Source organism: Leptidea sinapis, chromosome 24 (genome assembly GCF_905404315.1).
Source record: "Leptidea sinapis chromosome 24, ilLepSina1.1, whole genome shotgun sequence".
NCBI lineage: Eukaryota > Metazoa > Arthropoda > Insecta > Lepidoptera > Pieridae > Leptidea > Leptidea sinapis.
Window position 1 is genome coordinate 3,596,923 of NC_066288.1, and position 9,604 is coordinate 3,606,526.

At 34.4% G+C, this 9,604-nt stretch overlaps 1 protein-coding gene across 2 annotated transcripts in view; it reads right to left on the reverse strand.

Moving 5' to 3' along the window:
- Window positions 1-8,197, reverse strand: part of LOC126971636 (acyl-CoA Delta-9 desaturase-like) — a 56,919-nt gene extending 48,722 nt beyond the window's left edge. Inside the window, exon 1 of one of the 2 annotated variants that reach the window (XM_050818000.1) lies at window positions 8,068-8,197. The gene's annotated coding sequence lies outside the window, so the exon portion shown is untranslated. The remainder of the gene's footprint in view (window positions 1-8,067) is intronic. The other variant, XM_050817999.1, reaches the window with a different exon arrangement.
- Between the last annotated feature and the right edge of the window lie 1,407 nt (window positions 8,198-9,604).

Below are 9,604 nucleotides of genomic sequence, written 5' to 3' on the forward strand. Positions count from 1 at the left end.
AAAGCTTTCATTTTCGGGCCAACTAACAGATGGCACTACAGTCTTCTGAAAACGTCACTGTAAGGCGTGTGTCCCACCCCTGGTGTCGATAATTGCTCGGACGACGACTGTCGCGTCACTGTCACACACATCAAAGATTTGCATATTTTCAAGCACATGCACACATAGTGCCGCGCGTCAAGATGACTTGAATTATCTCTACTATGATTAAATTACTTGAGCTTTGTGTCCTAAGCCGTATCATCAGTATAGTTTAAAAAAACGACACACACAGTAGAAGATTGAGCCTTTTAACTATTAATAGTAGTTTTGATGCTGTTTTTAATACTTGAAAATATATGAAGTAAATTACAGTGATAAAACCTTAAGTGAAAAAACGCATATAATAATAAATATAACATTTTTAGTTTTTAGGGTTCCGTAGCCAACTCACACTAGAACTCTTATCGATTCGTCTTGTCTGTCTGTCTGTTCGTCCGTATGTCACAACCACTTTTTTCCGAAACTATAAGAACTATGAAAACTAGGTAAACAGATGTATTCTGTGAACATCATTAAGTATTTCACACACACAACAGAAAATAAAAACAATGAAATGGGGGGATATATACTAAAACTAAAAAAATTTTTCATCAAACCCATATTATGTGTGGATGGGTTTCAAAAATGATATTGAGGTTTCTTAGATTATTTTTGTCTAAACTGAATAGTTTGCGCGAGAGAAACTCCTAACTAACTAAATAAGAGAATGATAAAACTAAAAAAAAAATATGTACATTATCATGTAAACTTACACCGAAAATTGGGTCGAACGAGTTCTAGTAAGTAGTTTTTTTTTTATTTTTAGAGCTGTAACTTATTCTTGTCTACGAAACATATTGATAACAGTGCCATCTTTACTATTAGGGATTATCAGTTCATCGTCCTATATAAACAACGATTAGAAATGTTTATTAAATGTATTGAGCCGATGTTATCAGTATAGACTGATATTTCACATAATTATCCGGTTCGATAAACATACACAAATATAACATCCGATGTTTGAAGCTATTGCAGGTAGAGTAAAAAACAACACATATACCAGTGGGAGGCTCCTTTGCAAAGGATGTCGGGTCGATTATGGGTACCACAACGCCTCTATTTCTGCCGTGAAGCAGTAATGTGTAAGCTAATGTTGTGTTTCGGTGCGAAGGGCGCCGTAGCTAGTAAAATTACTGGGCAAATGAGAATTGACATCTTTTATGTCAAGGTGACGACCGCAGTTGTAGTGCCGCTCAGAATATTTGGGCATTTCAAGAATCCTGAGCGGCACTGCATTGTAATATGCAGGGCGTATCAATTACAATCAGCTGATCGTCTCGTCGCTTATTTTCATTAAAAAAAACATCCAGATGTTGGGGATACAGTCCTAATTTCTACTGTGTCAGACAGGATCACTTCTCGTAGTACCAAAAACCAATTTACACGAGTATGTGCGCGGATTTATTTAAAAAAGTTGTTTTCACCACTAGCCCTGTTCGTCTACCAACTTGGTCTCATAAAAATAATATATCTAGTCTTCAAATAGTCTTATTTTACTTAGTGACTGGTAATTCGTGTCTATTTCAAGAATATTTCGAACTAAATTCCTATCGCACCATCGTCATAGTACACGATGGAAAAGCACTCAGGTGCATCGTGTTATTCGTTACGGCACAACTTCGGTACTTAGATTCCCGAATTCTTGATTCATGTCAACACTGTTTTATAAACAGGTTTGGCTACGTGGACGTACCGTTTGTTTATCAAACACATTAATAAAAGTATATCTTGTGAAATCTTACATAAGTTATAAGTTTGATGTTTGTAATGTTTTCGACTATGCTTTTTTATGTAAATGCAAACGAGCGTACGGGTCACCTGGTGTTAAGTGATCACAGCCGCCCACATTCTCTTGCAACACCAGAGGAATCACTGGAGCGTTGCCGGCCTTTAAGGAAGGTTTGCACGCTTTTTTTTGAAAGTACCCATGTCGTATCGTCCCGGAAACATCGCACAAGTAAATTCATTCCACAGCTTTGTAGTACAAGGAAGAAAGCTCCTTGAAAATCGCACTGTGGAGGACCGCCACACATCCAGATGGTGGGGATGATATCCTAACTTGTCTTGTCATGGAAATTTTATTCCCATGGCAAGGCATCTGTATATCCTCCGAGACTGCAAGAAACCATGACTCTCTCGCAATACTGTCGCTTTGCTAACCTACGCTGAGGTGATCACTTGGAGTTTATTAATATACCACGAAAAAGCAAACAGTTGGTAGAAGTTTCCGACTAACTATTTATTATATCCTACAGTGGGAGGCTCCTTTGCACAGGATGCCGGCTAGATTATGAGTATCAGAACAGCGCCTATTTCTGTCATTAAGCAGTAATGTGTAAGCATTACTGTGTTTCAGTCTGAAGGGCGCCGTAGCTAGTGAAATTACGGGGCAAATGAGACTTAACATCTTACGTCTCAAGGTGACGAGCGCAACTATAGAGTGTCGCTCAGAATTTTTGGGGTTTTCAAGAATTCTGAGCGGCTCTGCATTGTAATGGGCAGGGCGTATCAATTACCATCATTTGAACGTCCTGCTCGTAGAGTTTGCATTAATAATTTACTTACACATAGTTTCTGCATCAAAATGATCTTACTATTATTATTATTATAATCATTACCAAATTTAGTATCCGATCCCCCTGAAAACGAGATCTGGAAAGGTCATGAAACGTCGGGTTAGCTAAAATAAAAATAAAAACTAACTATTACGCAAAAATCTAAAAAAAAAACACCGTTACAATTACACGCGTTTTAATCCTTTAAAAGATTTTTTATTTAGTAGGTGCAATCATTTATATGATGAATATGGATGTTTGTTTCCGAGTCATGGATGTTTAAATGTATTTATGTATGTTTAAGTAAGTATATTGTATTAAATATATCGTTGTCTTGTACCCATAGTACAGGCTATGTCTAGTTTTGGGCAAGATAATTTGTGTTAGTGTGTCAATATTATATTATTACTATTTGTTTTTGTTCAACATCTAAATTAAGAAATATTATTAAATTGAATTAGATCTTTCCAGTGTCCAAACTTATACAGATTATGACGGCGGTGTTTTTTTTTTAATTTTTAACGATATTTATCAAGAAATTATTACTTGCCAGTGTAAATAATGAACTAATTTAACTGCGATACTTAAAAATAAATGCCTGTGTGGCTATAATATATGCTTAATTTATTTAAATTAACATTTTTTTCTAATATACCTATATTTTATTATTCAATCATTATCAATGTACCATTCGACATGAAATTGTTGAAAATAATATTATAATACAGTCCAACACATTACAACAAGCTTGGAGTACTATCACTCTAATTTGGCCCTTCGGGGTCGATGAACTTTTTATAGACACACCATAGAGAAAGAAAGCATGCCAAGGACAGCGTAGAGGCTTCATGCTGCGTGTTTCTGGTTTATTTAATATTATTATCTTGAGCGAGACAATGACGTCTGCTTCTAAGAACACAATGTACATTGTTGAGACAATTATGACCAACATGTGTTATGTAATAAACGTAATTATAATAATATCGTCAAAGATTATGATAAACAGTAATGTGCATAACGGTCGCTTGTAAGTGAAATCCGCCAAGATTTGTTCTTAGATTCATTGATTTGAAATTTATTTATTATCATAATTATTACAGTTGTATGTTTACAGTGTACATTAAAACCTAGAAATACAAGTAATAACAGTAGTAACACGTTTTTTGTTCTTAGATTAACGATTGGTCTCCACTAGATAACGCACTACCTACGAACAATAGCTTTTTTATTACGACAAATCTTGACACTCAATGGCATCTTTAAAATTTGATTGCAATCGCTTGGTGTTAATTTAGATTGAAATTAACAAAATAGAAAATAATTACTGATGATATGTCCCAGTGTCTTGCTTATTTTTTTAGCATTATTTTTACAAAGTTTTACTAAGCTACCCGGTATTTTAGTTTCAATTATTAGCAAAGTTTAACAGAACATGTGCCATTTAAAATTTAAAAGAGCGCAAAAAAGAATACTGAGAGCTGATTGCGCCGTTTCTTCTCCCTCAGGCCACCACTACTTTTCGAAGCGATGGTACTGGTTTTACTGACATCCAAAAGAAATTTAAAGAAAAACATAATGGATAAAAATGTCTTTTACCAGAAATCCTCGCCTAATAAATTATATAACTAAATAAAAGAATTGTTCGTATGTTTTATAAAAGATATATTGCGAGGAGGTGACAGGTAGTCAAGAAAGCCCCGTACTCATCCGTTGATGAACGCCGCAAAAACACGTGTAACCTGAGTCAGGAACTTGCGAACGGAGGAAACACAAAAGCCTCTTTTTTATGACAATATGGGACGAGTCGAGCAGGCCGTTCAGCTGATGGTAATTGATACACCCTGCCCATTACAACGCAGTGCCGCTCAGAATTATTGAAAAACCCAAAAATTCTGAGCGGCACTACAACTGCGCTCGTCACCTTGAGACATAAAATGTTAAGTCTCATTTGCCCTGTAATTTCACTAGCTTTAGCACCCTTCAGACAAGAAGACAGAAACACAGTAATGCTTACAAATGACTGCTTCACGGTAGAAATAGGCGCCGTTGTGTTACCCATAATCTAGCTGGCATCCTGTGCAAAGGAGCCACCCACTGGTAAAGCGAAACGGCACGAAAGGTAAAGAATACGAAATAAAGTAATATTAATCTGAATCTAGTGCGAATACCTTTTAATATTTATTTGATAAAGTGTAAAAGTTTATTAAATAACATAATATTTCCCGCGGAACAATACGAGATTACATTACTAACACTTACATTTTTGTACATCAACTATAACGTAAATTATTTAGTATAATGGTTGCCAACGGCCTTGACGACTAACCTCGGGGAGAAAATGAAAAAACGATTCCGTATTGACGATACGATCGATTTGTTTCGAAGCAACACACTGATACTAGATAATTCTAGAAAAACTTCGAAAAATACGCGTTTTGATAAGTCATTCCACAATTTTGTAGATATCACAGACGTTAATAATTTGAATGTTTGTTTCCGAGTCAGGGATGTTTATATGTAAATACATATATATATAGTTCAACGTTCAACTGATGGTAATTGATACGCCCTTCCCATTACAATGCAGAGCCGCTCAGAATTCTTGAAAAACCCAAAAATTCTGAGCGGCACTCTATAGTTGCGCTCGTCACCTTGAGACGTTCAGACTGAAACACAGTAATACTTACACATTACTGCTTCATGACAGAAATAGGCGCTGTTCTGATACTCATAATCTAGCCGGCAATCTATGTTTAAGTAAGTATATTGTATTAAATATATCGTTGTCTTGTACCCATAGTACAGGCTATGCCTAGTTTGGGGCAAGATAATTTGTGAAAAGTGTGTCAATATTATTATAATACAATTAATTATGTTTATTATCTATGTTACCAATTACATTTTAGTGCACAGATAGTAATGAGAAAATATACCTAAAGACCTAATCTTTATGAAGTATAAGCATTATGCCTTTACGCATATTGCCTTTCATGTTCATAGGCACATAGTGAATTTGCCAGAAACTGTCATCACTATAATGTTAACACCAGGAACAGACATAAGCTTATAATGCCTTCTACTCGACTAAGTCGAGTTAGCAAGTCTTGTGGGGCAATGTATATGCTTTTACAACAGGATCCCAGACAATGTTCAAAACAAAAGTATTACGTTATTCAAAAGAATTGTTAAAAAACGTTTGTGTGGTAAAGGTTACTATAGCATAAATGACTTTCTTAATGATACCACAGATTGGGAATGGAGCGACCGCCCTCAGGCTATTAAATAATAAGTTTAATTGTACAATGTTACTTTGTAAATGTTACTTTAATTGTAAAACATATTTTTGATGAAAAAAAAAGCCCGCTGAGTTTGTTGCGCCCATTCTTCTCAGGCCTGACTACTGAGGCATTCATTTTGGATTGGGTGGTAGTTTTTTGACGTTCAATAAGTGATTTCACATCCTAATTTGAATATAAATATTTGAATTTGAATTTGAACTGAGGTACCTACATGGTAATCTAAATGTAATGAAATTATGTACAAAGTAAAATTGTAATATGTTTCATAAAATAGAAGCTTTATAAAGTGATATCTTTTTCTTATATCCAACTGTTTCGGAGAATAGTCGGAATTGAAAAATATTTTACTAACTAGTTTTTTGCTATTAGTGTCAGGTAAACATTTATATCATACCTACGTTTGGAAAAAAGCTCTGATTTGTATATTTAAATTTTATAATTGCCAGCCTTAGATTAAGGATTGGTCTCCGCTGCGCTCCAACTAGATACCACACACACAGCTTTTATAATACGGCAATTATGAGATGCTTGTGTGCGTGGCATCTTGACACTCAATGGCATCTTTAAAATTTCGTAACATACGCTTCGTGTTTTTTTACATTAAAATTACAAAATATTTACTGATGATAATATGTGATCCGGTGTCTATCTTATTTCTTGTAGTATTATTTTTAAGTTCAAAGTTTTACGACGCATTTTAGTTTCATTTAGACTCGTGGGCGTAGTATTAGTTACCGCACTTCGCGACTACGCCTGCGGTATCTGGTTGAAGCGCAGTGGAGACCAATCCTTAATCTAAGTTGTCAGCAATATATAGGACAATTTCAGCTCTTTTATCATCACATTGTTCGAGATATCTCATCTTATAGGTTAAACGGCTAACGTTTTTGATTAAACAAGAAAGTGATGCTAAAATGTATAAAGGGGAAAGCTCATGACATTATTAATGTCACTGAAACTATTACAGAATTGCATTACGACTTACTTCTTATCTCCTGTATGCATCAGCATAACATAGAAACTACGTATCAAATTGTAAATACATCGACGTCTTATTAATTAAAACTGCTGAATTTTAAGTTTTATCACCATCTCGGAAGGTGTGTTTTGCTATAATAATTCTCGGTATACCAACTATGATATCATTGTTTTACGCTCATTCATATTATGTTTGTGTCATATTCGTTCAAGGTTTGAGATATTTGCTGAAATACGTCCTTATTAAATTCCTCTATTATTACAGTCGATTAAACTTCATTTATTTGAAAGGTATTTACTATTTAAAACAATATAGCATTAAATGGTATTTAATATGAATACTAAATTATTTTCGTATTTATATAAGATATCTATATGTATAAATGAGATTTCCACGTATATAGTCACTCATCACGATATCTCTGGAACCATTAGAGCTAAAGACTTGAAATTTCGTTGGAATATTCTTTTCACCGAGTAGAGGTCAGATAAGATTCTACGAAATTCCACCCGCAAAAGTTTTTTTTAATATGAACAGAACAACGTGTGTCGGTTCAGCTAGTAATATAATATATAACCAGCAGACCCGACATATTGTGTTCTGGATATAATAAATAAAATATATATTATTCTAATTTGTGAATAATATTTCATAACATTAAGAATTATTTCGTAAAAAATGCTCCCTGTTGTTTTATTGAAATTGTTTCACAGCAGAACTGTCAAGCCTTGAGTCAATAAATTCTCCCAAAGACGATAAGTCCATTCAAAACAAATATTGAAAATAAAATATTTATGGGTTTCAAATCGAAATAAAAACTATCCTATCTCTCAAGTTAGACTAAATTGCACTCCATGAAATAATCCGCATTAAAATCCGTTCATTAGTTTAGGAGTCCATCGCGGACAAACAACGTGTCACGTAATTTATATATTAGATTGAACTTCTGCATTTTCGTAATTTAAAATAAAGCTACTCTGTGTTATTACTAAAACTCCTAAGTATCATTGTAAATATCAACCAGTAAGGTTAAACAATATTGAAGATCGAGTTCAAACATTTAAAAAATATTTATGAATAATAAATTCCCTAAATGGCTTACAAACAAATTAATTATTGCATAAAGTTGAATGAAAAATCATTCAAAAACCTGCGAAACACCACAAGATTAATTGTATGATATATGAGTGTTTATGGATAATCTTTTAAATTCACGGAAAGTTTCTGTAATACAATAGTTTGGAAAATATTTCGTGCGCCAGTGGTAACGTCAGCGCGCGCGACAAGCGATGTTAAACTGCTGCAGGTTTGTCTCAGTTCATGGAGTAAAGCCTGTGTTGGTAAGACATAATATTTCCTCACTGTCCTCCGTCGACCGTCACTCGCTCGCTGCCCAACTGAAGGGACGCGGGGTCGAGGTGAATAGAACTACATAATACCCAATACCTATTAAAAGAAAATAACATGATTGCATTAGATGTGATCGAACCGGTCTGAAGATAAATCCGAAGATTATTTTGTTGTAAATTTTACGTCTTGATAATTTCTTATTATCTGGGATCGGATATTATTTTTTTATGAAAATAAGGGACAAGACGAGCTGGACGTTCAGCTGATGGTAATTGATACGCCCTGACCATTACAATGCAGTGCCGCTCAGGATTATTGAAAAACCCAAAAATTATGAGAGGCACTACAATTGCTCCCGTCACCTTGAGACAGATGATAAGTCTCATTTGCCCAGTAATTTCACTAGCTACGGCGCCCTTAACACCGAAACACGATAATGCTTACACATTACTTCTTCACGGTAGAAATAGGCGCCGTTGTGCTACCTATAATCTAGCTGGCATCCTGTGCAAAGGAGCTTCCCACTGGTAAATTATACTGTAAAATAGATAGTCTAAGATCTGAGAAGGAAGCGAAGCGGTTACTGGATAAAAATGTTTTTTATATAATTCAATATGTTGAAGAATATATCGCGAGTACGTTGTCTCAAAAACTTCTGTCATGGCGCATTTAATAAAAAAAATACGAATGTTTATACATGCCAAACTATTGAGTTGTGATAGAAAACTTATGTCAACCTAACGCTTGCAAATATTTGATCTACATAAATTCAAATGTTCGGGTCATTTACTAAAACGTTATTGGTAAAAACTGTTTTGTTTCGGTTTGAGGAATGTGCCAATGTAATTAAAGCACTCGAATCATTGGTGTCGGGCAGTGCAATTTGGTTTTATGATAATCTTTTCTTTATTAGTTAAATAAGAAGCCAACGTTATATACAATATTATTACTTTATACAATATTTATTCTAATGCGCACTTTTAAATATATATGAATGATATTGTATACTTCACTTACAGGCTAACTAACGGCATGGAGATCCGGCTAGATGCATAACCATTTTCATCTATTTTAAATGTCGGATTGAATTGAAACTTTGCTCACTTATTAACGACCAATGGAATACAATATCCCACTTCAATTAGTTTGGTATGTATATCTTTGAACGTGATTTTCGAACTCTTCATTCATTAGGATTAATTTGAAACTTGGACTCAATTAATCTAATCTAATATACAAAAGTTTCGTGTTCCAATCGTTACCAAACGTTTGTTACCTCCTCCTGATACGATTTGTATGAAATTTTCTGTGCATATCAGGTAGGTCTGAGAAACAGC